We start from the raw sequence: 18,653 nt of genomic DNA on the forward strand, positions 1-18,653 counted from the left end.
CGTGCAGTTTTAGGTTCCTTAACCAGCAAAAACTCTTTTCACAGTAGGGGCAGTGCTGTTGTCTCGCTGGTTTGGTCGTCTCTGGGTCTGGTTCCCCTGAAGGACTCTTCCTGCTGTCAGAGTGAGAGTCTGGTCTCTCTCCTGCCAAAGACAAACAGAGTATCTCGTTAAACAGAGACCTGAATGAAACCTCCACATGATAAAACTGTCTTCCTATGGAGGTTTAATCTAGACTAGATCCCTCAATAAAAGAGGAGAGCTGGTCATCACAGAGTGGCTGTAGTGTTTTGTAGACTGGGTAAATCCATTTGAATTCAATACATTTTTGACAGCATCCCTTTTGATTTAAGAAAAGCTTTCCTTACATGTTTGACTATGGAAGAAGTGGTAAGAAAGTTACTTTTTGTAACTGAATGTAAAAATATTCATGAGATATACAGTACCAGTCAAAGGTTGACACACCTACTCATTCCAGGGGTTATCTTTACATTTACTATTTTTTACATTGTAGAATAATAGTGAAGACATGAAAACCATGAAACCACACATATGGAATCATGTAACCCAAAAAGTGGTAAACAAATCTAAATATATTTTAGATTCGTCAAAGTACCCACCCTTTGCCTTGATGACAGCTTTGCACACTCTTGGCATTCTCTCAACCAACTTCACCTGGAATGCTTTTCCACCAGTCTTGAAAGAGTTCCCACATATGCTGAGCACTTGTTGGCTGCTTTTTCATCACTCTGGGGTCCAACTCATCCCAAACCATCTCAATTGGGTTGAGGTCAGGTGATTGTGGTAGGCCAGGTCTTCTGATGCAGCACTCCATCACTCTCCTTTTTGATCAAATAGCCCTTACACAGCCTGTGTTAGGACATTGTCCTGCTGAGAAACAAATGATAGTCCCACTAAGCGCAAATCAGATGGGATGGTGTATCGCTTCAGAATGCTGTGGTAGCCAGACAGGTGTGTGCCTTTCCAAATCATGTCCAATCAATTGAATTTACCACAGGTGGACTCCAATCAAGTTGTAGAAACATCTCAACGATGATCAACGGAAACAGTATGCACCTGAGCTCAATTTCGAGTCTCGTAGTAAAAAGGTTTGAATACTTATGTACATAATAATATTAAATAATTAAATAATAAATAATAATGTTTTTTCTTATAATAAATGTAGCATTTTTTCTAAAAATCTATTTTCGCTTTTTATTATGAGGTATTGTGTATGCATATATATATATATATATTACCTTTGTTTAACTAGGCAAGTCAGTTAAGAACAAATTCTTATTTTCAATGACGGCCTAGGAACAGTGGGTTAATTAACTGCCTGTTCAGGGGCAGAACGACATATTTGTACCTTGTCAGCTCGGGGATTTGAACTTGCAACCTTCCGGTTACTAGTCCAACGCTCTAACCACTAGGCAACCCTGATGGATGTTAAAGGCAGCAGAGCGTTCTCCACGGTGTCTCCAGACTGTCATGTCTGTCACATGTGCTCAGTGTGAACCTGCTTTCATCTGTGAAGAGCACAGGGCGCCAGTGGCGAATTTGCCAATCTTGTAAGCACAACCCCCACCTGTGGACGTTGGGCCCTCATACCACCCCCATGGAGTCTGTTTCTGACCGTTTGAACAGAAACATGCACATTTGTGGCCTGCCGGAGGTCCTTTTGCAGGGCTCTGGCAGTGCTCCTCTTGCTCCTCCTTGCTCAAAGGCGGAGGTAGCGGTCCTGCTTCTGGGTTGTTGCCCTCCTACGGCCTCCTCCACGTCTCCCTATGTACTGGCCTGTCTCCTAGTAGCGCCTCCATGCGCTGGACACTACGCTGACAGACACAGCAAACCTTCTTGCCACAGCTCGCATTGATGAGCCATCCTGGATGAGCTGCACTATCTGAGCCACTTGTGTGGGTTGTAGACTCCGTCTCATGCTACCACTAGAGTGAAAGCACCGCCAGCATTCAAAAGTGACCAAAACATCAGCCAGGAAGCATAGGAACTGAGAAGCGGTCTGCAGAACCACTCCTTTATTGGGGGTGTCTTGCTAATTGCCTATAATTTCAACCTGTTGTCTATTCCATTTGTACAACAGCATGTGAAATTTCTTGTCAATCAGTGTTGCTTCCTAAGTGGACAGTTTGATTTCACAGAAGTGTGATTGACTTGGAGTGACTGTATTGTTTAAGTGTTCCCTTTATTTTTTTTAGCAGTATATATATATATATATATATATTGTTATTATATCTCTCAGATACAGGACAGACACCTCAGAACACCTCAGAACAAATTTCCTTTAAATGTTTTTGGGGTAACAATGTTACTATGGTTATTGTTGTTCCACGTTGTGAATGTTATCCAATGTGTTACAGCAGTATGGACAAATCATTTTTTGACAAAAATATTTGTAAATATTTTGTTGATACTTCAAGGCGTCTTACAATTCAAAATTCAATTTCAAAATTACACTTGGTATAATCTAACCTTAAAATATTTCTCATTCCGTTTCTCACTCCGTCATTGGAGTGAGGCATAGCCTACTGGTGAAGGGGGTCTCATTCATATTGGGAAAATTATTTGGCAATCCTTTCTTTGGGGTAATTATATAATTTGGGCAAATTTATTTAAATTTATTTACCTGTTGGACCCACCACTATGGTCATTTCTCTCCTGTTCTATTAGACCCACCACTATGCCATTTCTCTACTGTTCTATTGGTTTTCATATCAACATTATTTAGTTGTCCAGAAGCCAAAAGGCACAATCCTAGTTGTTGCAGCTTTAGACTCCCCCTCTTCCTAAGTTTATAAGAGAGATTTTCATCTCTGTCAGATATGAACCTCTACCAGGTGGACTGTATAGAACGGTATGTTTATATCTGTCAGATATGAACCTCTACCAGGTGGACTGTATAGACTGGTGTGTTCATCTGTGTCAGATATGAACCTCTACCAGGTGGACTGTATAGAACGGTGTGTTCTAATAAAACACTATAGGAGTGGTCTCCAGATGCATATTCATGCCATGAGGCTAGTAGCTTAGCATTTCTCTCCATTGAATACAGGCGGTTGACATCAACAACCCTCATAGAATATAAACAATAGATTAAAATAATAAGATGAATCCACCAATCCAAAGAAATGGTAGGCGGGAGCTAAAGGACCCGCAGTGCCGCTTTGTGGACAACGACTCCACGGGTGGAGAGACGTCTTGTCAGTATATCCATAATCGTTGGTGTAGCCAACCCAACTCTTGCATGGCACTATTGGGGGGGGGGCACGGTGTGTCGTAAATCATCACTACACGAAAATCACTACATGCCGTGCCCCCAGTCTGCGGTCAGCAGATAGACCCTTCTCAAATATATATGTTAAGTCACTTTTTGGAAACAGAACGGAGAAAACAAGGGGTAGATTTCTCTCTACATCGTCTGATTCTAGACATATCAGTCATTCTAGGGCCCTCCGTTGAAGAGGTATTGACGAGCCAACTCCGAATATCCAACGTTAAAAACACATTTAAGGCCGTACTTACTGGTGTTACTCAGATCTCCTATCTCTACCACTTCAGCTTTCAATGTGACAGTAATCTCTCCTTCCTTCTTCACTCCGAAAACGGCATACTCTTCCTCCTCTTCTTTCACAGTAACATCCTCCTCCCCCTTCACTCTGAACACTCTACTTGTTTTACTGTGACACCCTCCTCTTCCTTCTCCTCTTTCAAGACAATGTTCAGCCCCAAAGCTTCTTTCTCCATACAGCAGACCTCCTCTTCTTTAACAGGAGGGGAGTAGTTTAGGGAGCTCATGTTCGGGGATGTTAGCTAGCTACCATTAGCGACAAGGCTAGTGCTAACTTAACCAGCCAGCTACTATAGCTGACTAATACAAAATAACGAAATATTAAATTAAATAGGTTTACAAGTAGATACGACAGAAGTGTGTCTAAAACACAGTAGCTAATATACATCGAAAGCGTATAAATAGCTTGAATGTTTTGGCTATGTTGGCTAGCAAGCTACAGAGATGGTTGACGAGCTGTTTCTGAAGAACCGTCCACTAGATTATACGTCACGCTGGCAGCATCGCCTGAAAGACGCACAACGCCGTAAGTGTACATATGATGAAAAGTACAGGCCTCTCTCATATTTGTAAGTGGGAGAACTTGCACAATTGGTGGCTGACTAAATACTTTTTTGCCCCACTGTATAAAATGAACAGACTCGGTCTATACTGCTCCAACATTGGTGTAACAATACATTATGTAGATGTATTTAATGAACAGACTAGGTCTATACTGCTCCTACATTGTTGTAACAATACATCATGTAGATGTATATAATGAACAGACTATGTCTATAATGCTCCTTCATGGTGTAACAATACATCATGTATACTACCGTTCAAATGTTTGGGGTCACTTAGAAATGTTTATGAAAGAAAAACGTTTTTTTTGTAAACAGTGTGCTGGCTTTCTTGTTTTTTAACAAATATGTGTTCGAGAGCAACAAATCCATGTTGCATTGTGGGAAAATGTTTAATGGCTGACTGATTTATAAATAATAAGGCAGTCACCTGCACTGTTGAACCAATACCAAACGAATCAAATCAAATCAAATTGTATTTGTCACATTCGCTGAATACAACAGGTGTAGATCTTATCTTGAAATGCTTACTTACAAGCCCTTAACCAACCATGCAGTTCAAGAAATAGAAAATATTTACTCATTAAATGAGGGGTACCGGTACCGAGTCAATGTGAGGGGGTACAGGTTAGTAATGAGGCTATATACAGGGGGTACCGGTACCGAGTCAATGTGTGGGGGTTCAGGTTGGTAATGAGGCTATATACAGGGAGTACCAGTACAGAGTCAATGTGTGTGAGGTATAATCTTGTGGACAGAACGCTTCTTTCAACCGAAGCAACAGTTAGTCAGCCACCTACAAAATAGCTGAACCAATAAAGCTCTTTAGACGCTTTAGTGTTTATTAGCCACTGTGTTTTAAAACAACTTCTGTCGTCTAGTTAGTTATACAATTTTCTTTCATATCTATGGTGTTGTTGTTATTAGTCAGCTAGCCGGCTGGTTAAGTTAGCATTAGCCTAGCTAGCTAACATCTCCGACCATGCGGTCACGAAGCTACTCTTCTGCTAAAGAAGAAGCGGTCTGCTGGACGAAGGAAGAGGAGGATGTCGCAGTGAAACAAGAAGTAGAGGGTGAGGCTGTTACAGTGAAAGAAGAAGAGAAAGAAGAAAGATGTTACAGTTAAAGAATAAAAAGACGCTTTCAGAGTGAAAGAAGAGGAGGATGTTACTGTAAAAGAAGAGGAGGATTTTACTGTAAAAGGAGAGGAGGATTCCATTTTTGGAGTGAAAGAGGAGGAGTGGGAGATGACTGTTACATCCGGAGTTCTAAATTGAGCAGCTGCTGAACAATGAGCTCCTGTATATATTGAGATTTAAATGTTTTTTTAGAGTGAAGTACATCGAAAAAAATCAAGAGAAAACTGCAAGACTCAATAGAAGACAAAACAAGGAACAAACCAAAAAAGACAGGCTTTTGAAAAATTAACTATTTTTCATAAAATTGTACAGTTATCTTAGCTAGCTGAATTGCTAGCAGAATTGTTTACTTGTTGCTAAGCAGTTGCTAGGGACTCTCCCGGAAGAAGCTAGCTAGCTTACAAAGAATAACAACAAAAAAATATCTAGTTAACAGAAGAAAGGAAGACAAAATATGGACAAAAGAAGGACAGAAGAAAAAGGAAAAGAAAGAGGACAACAAAGTGAAACAGTCAGCACTTCTATTGCAACTTCGTATTTCGTCGTCCTAACGTAGTCTACACTGCTATCTGCCCAGCAGCTAGCCAGCTAGCAAACGTCCACCGTCTACCGAATAGCAGCACTGTAGAAACTATTACACTCAACTGAACGACTTGATTAGTGTAGTGTTAGCTAGCTACATAGTTGTCTTTGCTGTCTTCGTATCCAAGATAATTGTGTAGTTTAGAGCGTGTAGTCTTAGAGTGATTATCTTAATTTACAGAGGTTAGCTAGCCAGCTATTTGTCGTCCTTAACGTAGGAGACACTGCTAGCTAGCCAACAGCTAGCCAACGTCTACTGAATAGAACTTCCGCACTCAACAACCCGGTCGCATTCCGCTTCGCTCCACAGGTAGTATCACATTTTCATTTCATTTCATTACAGCACAACGGTTTGATTTGTTTGATCGTAGCTAGCTACATAGCTAGCTACATAGCCGTCTGTGTATCAAAGATAATTGTGTAGTCTAGAGCGATTTTCTAGGTTAGCTAGCCAGCTATTGTCGTTCTTTTAACGCAACGTAACGTAATCAACACTGCTAGCTAGCCATCTAGCCCGCGAATAGCAGCACTGTAGAAACTATTACACTCAACGGAACGACTTGATTAGTGTAGTGTCAACAACGCAGCCACTGCCAGCTAGCCTACAAAGTCAACAACGCAGCCACTGCCAGCTAGCCTACTTCAGCAGTACTGTATCATTTTAATCATTTTAGTCAATAAGATTCTTGCTACGTAAGTTTAACTTTCTGAACATTCGAGACGTGTAGTCCACTTGTCATTCAATCTCCTTGCATTAGCGTAGCCTCTTCTGTAGCCTGTCAACTATGTGTCTGTCTATCCCTGTTATCTCCTCTCTGCACAGACCATACAAACGCTCCCATCGCGTGGCCGCGGCCACCTAATCTGGTGGTCCCAGCGCGCACGACCCACGTGGAGTTCCAGGTCTCCGGTAGCCTCTGGAACTGCCGATCTGCGGCCAACAAGGCAGAGTTCATCTCAGCCTATGCCTCCCTCCAGTCCCTCGACTTCTTGGCACTGACGGAAACATGGATCACCACAGATAACACTGCTACTCCTACTGCTCTCTCTTCGTCCGCCCACGTGTTCTCGCACACCCGAGAGCTTCTGGTCAGCGGGGTGGTGGCACCGGGATCCTCATCTCTCCCAAGTGGTCATTCTCTCTTTCTCCCCTTACCCATCTGTCTATCGCCTCCTTTGAATTTCATGCTGTCACAGTTACCAGCCCTTTCAAGCTTAACATCCTTATCATTTATCGCCCTCCAGGTCCCCTCGGAGAGTTCATCAATGAGCTTGATGTCTTGATAAGCTCCTTTCCTGAGGACGGCTCACCTCTCACAGTTCTGGGCGACTTTAACCTCCCCACGTCTACCTTTGACTCATTCCTCTCTGCCTCCTTCTTTCCACTCCTTTCCTCTTTTGACCTCACCCTCTCACCTTCCCCCTACTCACAAGGCAGGCAATACGCTCGACCTCATCTTTACTAGATGCTGTTCTTCCACTAACCTCATTGCAACTCCCCTCCAAGTCTCCGACCACTACCTTGTATCCTTTTCCCTCTCGCTCTCATCCAACACTTCCCACACTGCCCCTACTCGGATGGTATCGCGCCGTCCCAACCTTCGCTCTCTCTCCCCGCTACTCTCTCCTCTTCCATCCTATCATCTCTTCCCTCTGCTCAAACCTTCTCCAACCTATCTCCTGATTCTGCCTCCTCAACCCTCCTGTCCTCCCTTTCTGCATCCTTTGACTCTCTATGTCCCCTATCTTCCAGGCCGGCTCGGTCCTCCCCTCCCCGCCTCCGTGGCTCGACGACTCATTGCGAGCTCACAGAACAGGGCTCCGGGCAGCCGAGCGGAAATGGAGGAAAACTCGCCTCCCTGCGGACCTGGCATCCTTTCGCTCCCTCCTCTCTACATTTTCCTTCTCTGTCTCTGCTGCTAAAGCCACTTTCTACCACTCTAAATTCCAAGCATCTGCCTCTAACCCTAGGAAGTTCTTTGCCACCTTCTCCTCCCTCCTGAATCCTCCTCCCCTCCCCCTCCTCCCTCTCTGCAGATAACTTCGTCAACCATTTTGAAAAGAAGGTCGACGACATCCGATCCTCGTTTGCTAAGTCAAACGACACCGCTGGTTCTGCTCACACTGCCCTACCCTGTGCTCTGACCTCTTTCTCCCCTCTCTCTCCAGATGAAATCTCGCGTCTTGTGACGGCCGGCCGCCCAACAACCTGCCCGCTCGACCCTATCCCCTCCTCTCTTCTCCAGACCATTTCCGGAGACCTTCTCCCTTACCTCACCTCGCTCATCAACTCATCCCTGACCGCTGGCTACGTCCCTTCCGTCTTCAAGAGAGCGAGAGTTGCACCCCTTCTGAAAAAAACCTACACTCGATCCCTCCGATGTCAACAACTACAGACCAGTATCCCTTCTTTCTTTTCTCTCCAAAACTCACCACGCGCTCTCACCACTGGTGTCCCCCAGGGCTCTGTTCTAGGCCCTCTCCTATTCTCGCTATACACCAAGTCACTTGGCTCTGTCATATCCTCACATGGTCTCTCCTATCATTGCTATGCAGACGACACACAATTAATCTTCTCCTTTCCCCCTTCTGATGACCAGGTGGCGAATCGCATCTCTGCATGTCTGGCAGACATATCAGTGTGGATGACGGATCACCACCTCAAGCTGAACCTCGGCAAGACGGAGCTGCTCTTCCTCCCGGGAAGGACTGCCTGTTCCATGATCTCGCCATCACGGTTGACAACTCCATTGTGTCCTCCTCCCAGAGCGCTAAGAACCTTGGCGTGATCCTGGACAACACCCTGTCGTTCTCAACTAACATCAAGGCGGTGGCCCGTTCCTGTAGGTTCATGCTCTACAACATCCGCAGAGTACGACCCTGCCTCACACAGGAAGCGGCGCAGGTCCTAATCCAGGCACTTGTCATCTCCCATCTGGATTACTGCAACTCACTGTTGGCTGGGCTCCCTGCCTGTGCCATTAAACCCCTACAACTCATCCAGAACGCCGCAGCCCGTCTGGTGTTCAACCTTCCCAAGTTCTCTCACGTCACCCCGCTCCTCCGCTCTCTCCACTGGCTTCCAGTTGAAGCTCGCATCCGCTACAAGACCATGGTGCTTGCCTACGGAACTGTGAGGGGAACGGCACCTCAGTACCTCCAGGCTCTGATCAGGCCCTACACCCAAACAAGGGCACTGCGTTCATCCACCTCTGGCCTGCTCGCCTCCCTACCACTGAGGAAGTACAGTTCCCGCTCAGCCCAGTCAAAACTGTTCGCTGCTCTGGCCCCCCAATGGTGGAACAAACTCCCTCACGACGCCAGGACAGCGGAGTCAATCACCACCTTCCGGAGACACCTGAAACCCCACCTCTTTAAGGAATACCTAGGATAGGATAAAGTAATCCTTCTCACCCCCCTTAAAAGATTTAGATGCACTATTGTAAAGTGGCTGTTCCACTGGATGTCATAAGGTGAATGCACCAATTTGTAAGTCGCTCTGGATAAGAGCGTCTGCTAAATGACTTAAATGTAAATGTAAAATGAAACTGGATATCTGGGCCCGGTTTCCCAAACGCATCTTAAGGAATCCAATGGTTCTAATGATGAACTAAGCCATAAGGTGGTTTTGCGAAACCGTTCCCTGATTAACAGTAGTAAGTACTGTCTTAAAAACAGGCACAAACTCTGCAGTTGTTGAACTGATGTGTGGTGTTAAAGGGGAAATCTGCAAATGCTATATCCAATTTTTGACTTATAAATTATTTATTTATAGCCATTGATTCTTGAAGAATATAACACATGCCTCATGAGCTTAGTTCAACTATTGTACCCCATCAGAACCCCAAATAAGCTTTTTTTACTCTAATGTTTAGAAACAATGTAAATCAACACTGTATAGCCTCAACATGGTTAAAACTATAATGTTGATATCATGGATGGTCAGTCCTTGCATCCATAGGTCTGTCTACGAATTTGAGAGTAGTTACATTTCTCCAGCTCTATTATCATCTTATTACCAAGACAGTGGTGGAATGACAGCCTTGTTATTGTTTCAACTGTTGATTGCTGTGTTGTATGTTATTTAAATAGCAACAAAATGGCTGCCCAGAGACTTGGTTTGGTTAACAGCTGAGGGATGGGGGAAGGAGAAATGTAACCACTCAAATTAATAGAGAACGCTATTGTAGCAACCGTAACCCAACACCTAGCGACCTCGTCAAGAAGTTCAGACATCTTGGCATAATAGTTATAAGGTGTTGGCCTGACAGTCGTTGGACCCAGGTTTGAGTTCATCTCAGGGCTACCCCCTGAATTCACTACACTATGAATACAATGACTGCCCATCCATGATGTCATAATGATAGTTTAACCAGGTTTCTAGTCTATATGTATATTCTAGAATTCATCCATGATGTCATAATGATAGTTTAAACAGGTTTCTAGGCTACATAGTATATTCTAGAATTGCCAGTGAAGATTTCCTGTGGGGGCAAATTATTAGAGCTGTTGATAAGTCATTGTATAATATTCAGTCAATTTTGTTCATGCTATTACATTAAAGGCAAGACATACATTCAATAACATTCATGAATTGGTTTGAAACCTTTTTTTTTAACTTCTCAAAGTTGGTGCCTTGACGGATTTGTAAAAAATGGTTTGTCATAAAATACTTTTTTATTTATTAAAATGTGAGTAATGTAGGGTATATAAACAAAGTGGCATAGTTTAAAGTGGCTAGTGATACATGTATTACATAAAGATGCAGTAGATGATATAGAGTACAGTATATATATATACATATGAGATGAGTAATGTAGGGTATGTAAACATTATATTAAGTAGCATTGTTTAATGTGGCTAGTGATATATTTTAGATCAATTTCCATCAATTCCCATTGTTAAAGTGGCTGGAGTTGAGTCAGTGTGTTGGCAGCAGCCACTCAATGTTAGTGGTGGCTGTTTAACAGTCTGATGGCCTTGAGATAGAAGCTGTTTTTCAGTCTCTCGGTCCCTGCATTGATGCACCTGTACTGACCTCGCCTTCTGGATGATAGCTTGGTGAACAGGCAGTGGCTCGGGTGGTTGTTGTCCTTGATGATATTTATGGCCTTCCTGTGACATCGGGTGGTGTAGGTGTCCTGGAGGGCAGGTAGTTTGCCCCCGGTGATGCGTTGTGCAGACCTCACTACCCTCTGGAGAGCCTTACGGTTCTGGGCGCAGCAGTTGCCATACCAGGCGGTGATACAGCCCGACAGGATGCTCTCGATTGTGCATCTGTAGAAGTTTCTGAGTGCTTTTGGTGACAAGCCGAATTTCAACAGCCTCCTGAGGTTGAAGAGGCTTTACTGCGCCTTCTTCACAACGCTGTCTGTGTGGGTGCACCAATTCAATTTGTCCGTGATGTGTACGCCGAGGAACTTAAAACGTACTACCCTCTCCACTACTGTCCCATCGATGTGGATAGGGGGGGTGCTCCCTCTGCTGTTTCCTGAAGTCCACAATCATCTCCTTTGTTTTGTTGACGTTGAGTGTGAGGTTATTTTCCTGACACCACACTCCGAGGGCCCTCAACTCCTCCCTGTAGGCCGTCTCGTCGTTGTTGGTAATCAAGCCTACCACTGTTGTGTCGTCCGCAAACTTGATGATTGAGTTGGAGGCATGCATGGCCACGCAGTCGTGGGTGAACAGGGAGTACAGGAGAGGGCTCAGAACGCACCCTTGTGGGGCCCCAGTGTTGAGGATCAGCGGGGTGGAGATGTTGTTACATACCCTCACCATCTGGGGGTGGTCCGTCGGGAAGTCCAGTACCCAGTTGCACAGGGCGGGATTGAGACCCAGGGTCTCGAGCTTGATGACGAGTTTGGAGGGTACTATGGTGTTAAATGCTGAGCTGTAGTCGATGAACAGCATTCTCACATAGGTATTCCTCTTGTCCAGATGGGTTAGGGCAGTGTGCAGTGTGGTTGAGACTGCGTCGTCTGTGGACCTATTTGGGCGGTAAGCAAATTGGAGATGGTCTAGGGTGTCAGGTAGGGTGGAGGTGATATGGTCCTTGACTAGTCTCTCAAAGCACTTCATGATGACGGAAGTGAGTGCTACGGGGCGGTAGTCGTTTAGCTCAGTTACCTTAGCTTTATTGGGAACAGGGACAATGGTGGCCCTCTTGAAGCATGTGGGAAAAGGCAGACTGGGATAAGGATTGATTGAATATGTCCGTAAACACACCAGCCAGCTGGTCTGCACATGCTCTGAGGATGCAGCTGGGGAAGCCGTCTGGGCCTGCAGCCTTGCGAGGGTTAACACGTTTAAATGTTTTACTCACGTCTGCTGCAGTGAAGGAGATTCCGCAGGTTTTAGTTGCTGGCCGAGTCAGTGGCACTGTATTGTCCTCAAAGCAGGCAAAAAAGTTATTTAGTCTGCCTGGGAGCAAGACATCCTGGTCCGTGACGGGGCTGGTTTTCTTTTTGTAATCCGTGATTGACTGTAGACCCTGCCACATACCTCTTGTGTCTGAGCCATTGAATTGTGACTCTACTTTGTATCTATACTGACGCTTAGCTTGTTTGATTGCCTTGTGGAGGGAATAGCTACACTGTTTGTATTCGGTCATGTTTCCGGTCACCTTGCCCTGGTTAAAAGCAGTGGTTCGCGCTTTCAGTTTCACTCGAATGCTGCCATCAATCCACGGTTTCTGGTTTGGGAATGTTTTAATCGTTGCTATGGGAACGACATTGTCAATGCACTTTCTCATGAACTCGCTCACCGAATCAGCGTATTCATCAATGTTGTTGTTGGAAGCAATGCAGAACATATTCCAGTCCACGTGATCAAAGCAGTCTTGAAGCGTGGAATCAGATTGGTGGACCAGCGTTGAACAGACCTGAGTGCGCAATCGATATGCTGATACAATTTAGGGAGTCTTGTTTTCAGATTAGCCTTGTTAAAATCCCCAGCTACAATGAATGCAGCCTCGGGATATGTGGTTTCCAGTTTGCAAAGAGTCAAATAAAATCCTGTTTCTAGTCTATAAAGAACCAGGGTGTCTGTTGTGACGCCTCAAGCACTGAGATGCATTGTCTGCTGCGCCACTCGGGAGTCCCAAAATCATGTTCTAGTGTTGTCCCCAACTAAAATACATCTTGGTCAACCAAGAGTCATCTGTAATTTCTACCAATCGCCCCATGTGTTTTTATAAAATCTATATGTACTGAACGTATGATGCTTTAATTTAAGCACGCTGTTTGATTAAATAAATAAGACACACAAATGACTAGAGGGAGCCAGTCCTCAATATAACCTGACAAGAGGTAGCCGGCCGTCGACATAACCTGACTCGGAGGGAGCCTGCCGTCGACATAACCTGACTCGGAGGGAGCCGGCCGTCGACATAACCTGACTCGGAGGGAGCCGGCCGTCGACATAACCTGACTCGGAGGGAGCCGGCCGTCGACATAACCTGACTCGGAGGGAGCCGGCCGTCGACATAACCTGGCTCGGAGGGAGCCGGCCGTCGACATAACCTGACTCGGAGGGAGCCGGCCGTCGACATAACCTGACTCGGAGGGAGCCGGCCGTCGACATAACCTGACTCGGAGGGAGCCGGCCGTCGACATAACCTGACTCGGAGGGAGCCGGCCGTCGACATAACCTGGCTCGGATGGAGCCGGCCGTCGACATAACCTGTCTCGGAGGGAGCCGGCCGTCGACATAACCTGACTCGGAGGGAGCCGGTCGTCGACATAACCTGACTCGGAGGGAGCCGGCCGTCGACATAACATTTTTTAAATGTCTTATTTTATTTTACTCGGCAAGTCAGTTGAGAACAAATTCTTATTTTCAATGACGGCCTATGAACAGTGGGTTAACTGCCTTGTTCAGGGGCAGAACGACAGATTTGTACCTTGTCAGCTCGGGGATCCGATCTGGCAACCTTTCGGTTACGAGTCCAACGCTCTAACCACTAGGCTACGCTGCCACCCCAACCTATCCAGAAGAACCCCCCGGTCTGCAGGGGCCGTTTAATTTAGTATCCGTTTGGGTCGGCATGGGGAGTGATTGTATTTTCCCATGGTATGTTTTCCCGAAGTTGACCGACTGAAAGGGAGTGGAACTTTATGACTATTATTGGATTCTAAATTTTGAACATTGAGATATTAAAGACATGATAGATCAGATGCAGAGTATATAAAGGAGTGAGATCTGTAGAAAGACAACAGTGGCTGTGGAATGTGCTGGGTGGACGGGAAGAAATCACAGTATTGCTTTAGGGGAAGTGTATGGACATCTGTGGATTAGGCGAAGGAGGGGTTGAGGTCAGGAGGTCAGGTCAGATCCCCTGAAGGGAGTAATAAGGGTTTAGTATCCTGTTACCCTCTTCCTGTCGAACCAGAAGATGTAAGGATTGGAGAGAAGGAGGAGTGTCCAAAGTGGGGTATATATACTTGTGATGGTGAGAACATGTTTTTGTCTGAACTACAGCTGTAACAACTGTTGGGGAATAATCCAAATAGTTGGGTAACATAGATCAAATGTTTTATTTTCATTATATGCTTGTGAGTTACTTCTCATCAGAATGTATCTTGTTGTACTATAGTGGTGGCCATTTGCAGTTATCTGTTCTCTGTCAAGGTTTCAGTTTCTTGGGCCGCAGAGAGGGGAGAGGTCAAGCTTGTCTTCATATGTAAACATATCTTTTAAACCAATTATCTCTTGGCTCCACAATGTCTGTGTGCCAGTCACTGTGTCTCTGTGATCTTGTCCAGGAGGGGTGTATTTGATATATGCCTGTTGATGAGGTTTTGTTTTATGGTCCTGAGAGCGAGATAAGAACATAGTTAGGAGACAAAGCTGAATGATAATTTATAGCCAATGCTGTCTGGCTATGTGTGTCTTTGCAAAAAGGATCTCAGTTGCAATGTGTAAGGACTCTCAGAGAATTCATTTATAGATTTTTTTTTAGAAAAAATAATTTATTTACAGTCAATACCATTCATACTTGACAAAATCATAATTCTCATTCATTCCCAATCCATACCATTTTAAACTAACAAAAAAAACACCAAACAAAAACAAACCTCAGGGGAGCATCGTCCCTCCCCGTCATACCTAACCAATACCTCTCCCTATCTCCCCGTCCCTAATCTATCCCCTTATAAATCTACATCACTCCCAGCCCTAATCCCCCTTTCACCTCTCCCGTGCCGCATGCTGCCCCCACTTCCACTCCTCCCTCTTCATCTTCCCCCTCAAATCACCTTCCACCCTCCTCACTATCCCTTCCACCCCCCAATCTCTCCCTGTCTTAACTAAATTCTGCCTGGCTTCCCACAGCCCCCGTTTAAAGAGACTCATGAGAAGCCAGAGCAGAAACCTGTCCCTATCCGTTCCCCTCGCTCTCCCTACGCCTCTCTCTAACCTAGCCCATGTCAACACAAAATCACTCCTAACCACACCTAGCAACACCCGTGCCCTAGCCCATACTACTCTGGCAAAGGCACAGTCCCAAAAGGCATGGCGCACAGTCTCCTCCCTGCCACAAGCAGATCTTGGACAGGTGGGGGATCGCGCCAAACTATGCCGGTACATGATGGAACGTACCGGCAAGCACTTGTGGAGGCTCAACCAATTCAGGTCCTTGAGCCTGTTGTCCAGGCCCCGCGCCTGCACTCCCTCCCAGACCACTTCCGAGATGCCCGCTACAGGTGCATGACTCCCTCCGTCCTACCGCGCCATCTTCCGAAAAACTTAACGGAAGACTTTGCATGGTTCAGAACCGCCCCCGACGCTCGGGTGAAATCCCCAATGATGGCAAGGGACCTTGTCAGGCACGAGTCCTTGCATAGCAGCAAGGAAGTGTCGTCGGCGTACTGTGTCATCTTAACACACAGCCCACCGCTCCAAGGGATCAACAAGCCCTCCACCCCTGTGTCTGCCCTAATGGCAGCCCCCAGAGGCTCCATGTACAGAACGAAGAGGAGAGCCGAGAGTGGGCATCCCTGCCTGACCCCAGACGAGAGGTAAAAAACGTCACCTAAGTGACTATTTACACTAACTCAGCACCCCGCTCCGGCATATAATGTACGGATCCATCCTATGAACTTCTCCCCAAATCCTAATCTACCTAACACCCTGAATAGAAAATATCTATTCACGCGATCAAAAGCTTTCGCCTGATCTAGCGCTGCTACCATTAAAGGCAGCCCTCTGTCTTCAACCCAAGCGATGGAGTCCCTGATCAACTGTAGGTTCCATCTTATAGAGCGGCCCTCTACCCCGCACGTCTGATCCTCGTGGACGACGTAGGGAAGGGCTGTGCGCAACCGATCCGCCAAGACCTTTGCAAGTAGCTTGTAATCTACGCACAGCATGGTCAACGGCCGCCAGTTGCCAAGGTCAGTTACTTGCCCCTTCTTATAAAGAAGTGACAGCACACCAACAGCCATTGATCCTCCGGGACCCCCGTCTCAAGGATGGTCTTCAAGACTTTGAGGACCACTGGTCCAAGTATACCCCAAAACTTGAGGTAAAACTCAGCCAGCAGCCCATCCATCCCAGGCACCTTCCCTTTTCCCATCCTCCTAAGAGCGCTCTCAACCTCTTCTAGTGAGATCTGGGCCTCCATCACGTCTCTAATGTCCTCCGGCAACCGCCGGGACAAGTGTTCTAAAAACACATTTCCCTGCTCTACATCTATTTCCCTTTCCTTAAATAAACCTCGGAAATGATCAGTTGTCACCCTGACCATCTCCTCTGGTTTACTTACTACACTCCCATTTTCTTCCCTAACGCCATGCATTACCTTCCTACTCTGTCTGGCCCTAACCGACTTAAAGAACATAGCGGAACAAGTCTCATTATGTTCTAGAAAGCCACTATGCGCACGCTCCAGGAAAGCTCGAGCCTTCCGCTCCTGCAGCTCCCTGAGCTGGGCCTTTAGTGCAGCAGATCTCTCCCAGTCAATCGACCCTCCGAGGTTGCCTGCCTCGTACTCGAGTTCGATTAACCTTTGGATATGATCCACCTCCCTCCTTTCCTCCCTTTTTTTCCTCTTACAATATCCTATTATAAAAGCCCTAATCCTCACCTTAACTAAATCCCACCACTCTAACACCCCCTCGCACATAGACCGGAGGCGTCAAGCCTCCGAAAGAAACAAAAAACTGTGTCAACGAAAGCCTGCTCCTCCAGTATATCCCGATCTAACCCAAAGAGCTCCCCCTCCTCTTCCCTTTCTTCTTTGGTGAAGGAGCTAGCGGGGAGACACCACCTCCCTTCCCCGCTAGCTCCTCCACCATTTCCCTTAGCTCTTCCACAATGTTACGGATACAGTTATCCTGTGTGTGTGTGTATCCTGTGTGTGTGTTTCTTTTCTCTCCTTCTCCCCTCACAGGTGAAAATCATCACTCCCCAATCAGTCAACAATCAATCATCAATCAGAAGACACACCTCCTCCTATTTCCTAACCTATCACAGTTCCTTCCCCATGGTTTAAAAACCCCATCATTTGTTTTTTCTAGAGCTCAATCTCTCTGTAAATGCCATGTCTGTAGGTCTCTGTGTTTCACTCTCGCTTTGTGTCTTAACCTCTCTTTTGTTTAAGCACCTCATAGCACTTTGTCATCACCTGTGAGTATTGTTTTTGGTTATGGTGTTTGTTTGTTGCTGGTGGGAAAAGGGGGAAACCAAGACAAATCGCCCATGGGCATACACTAAACGTAGGTGAACTTTGTTAAATACACTAATTAGAACTGGGCGGACCACCCACTGTATTTTTGGTTAGTTAGTTAGCTGTTGTTAAAGTAGGCTAGTCTAGCTTAGGGGTGTTTTTGAATACTTATTGTTTCTTTCCTTTGGTCCAGCTCAGCCCCTTTTCCTGCTCCCCCCATTACCGTGTGTTTATAAATAAACCTGGAGTTTGACGGTAGATTTCTGTTGTCGTGGTTATTTCGTTCACACTTTTACTTTGTCACAATAATAATTTGCATGAGTTATGTTACGGGTCTCATTACCATCCCCCCTAGACTGTCGGGCCAAAAGGGATTCGTAACACACGAGGAAGCTTGACAGGCTGTCCCCCCACTCCTTCACTCCATCTTCTTTTCCTTCTGTTCCCGTTTCCTCTCCTCCCTCCGTTCCCGCCACCGTTCCCTCCTCCACTCCTTCTCGCACCACTGTCTCCTTCTCCCTCTTCTCCGCTTCTTCACGTTCTTCCGCCTCCTTTTTCTTCTCTCCTTCTGTTCCTTTCAATCCTTCTCCTCACCTTTTTCTTCTCACCTCTTCCTTCTTCCCATCCTCTTCCCGTGCCGTCTTTTCCCCTGTGCCATCCATGCAATCCGCACCCTTCCTTTTTTTTCTCCCCCCATCCCCCGCTCCCCCTCCAGCTGCAGACGCATATGACCTGTGACGAGCCGGGCAATCACGCCACAGGTGTACTTTTGAGCCACACCCGTGGCAAGCCTTGGGCTCGTCACAAGGCCAAAACGGAGGCTGACGGGCATAGAATAACGTCCCCCTATCAGCCCCCAGGGAGAACATCGCCGGGGGATGGAGGTAGCCATCCAAACTCTTCGGGTCCTCCCTGAGTAACACCTGGAACCCTCTCCTCCCGTTCCAGAAACCCAGGGAGTCCCTTAGGTACCTCGCTGAAGAGACATTGTCCATGTACCTCCCCAGAAAGGCCCTCACTTCCTCATCCTTCACGTGCGGATTATACATGTTTATGGTGACCACCCTGAAGTTGTTTCTTGCCAGGCTGGTCACCGCGTAATGGCACAGGGGACCTTC

The 18,653-nt window shown here is 46.2% G+C and overlaps 1 protein-coding gene across 1 annotated transcript in view; it reads right to left on the minus strand.

Annotated features, from left to right (window-relative positions):
- LOC118370066 (gastrula zinc finger protein XlCGF17.1-like) overlaps positions 1-18,653 on the minus strand; it is a 246,728-nt gene that overhangs the window by 168,949 nt on the left and 59,126 nt on the right. The gene's annotated exons all lie outside the window — the stretch shown is intronic.

The sequence above is a fragment of the Oncorhynchus keta genome, chromosome 37 (assembly GCF_023373465.1).
Source record: "Oncorhynchus keta strain PuntledgeMale-10-30-2019 chromosome 37, Oket_V2, whole genome shotgun sequence".
Taxonomy (NCBI): Eukaryota; Metazoa; Chordata; class Actinopteri; order Salmoniformes; family Salmonidae; genus Oncorhynchus; species Oncorhynchus keta.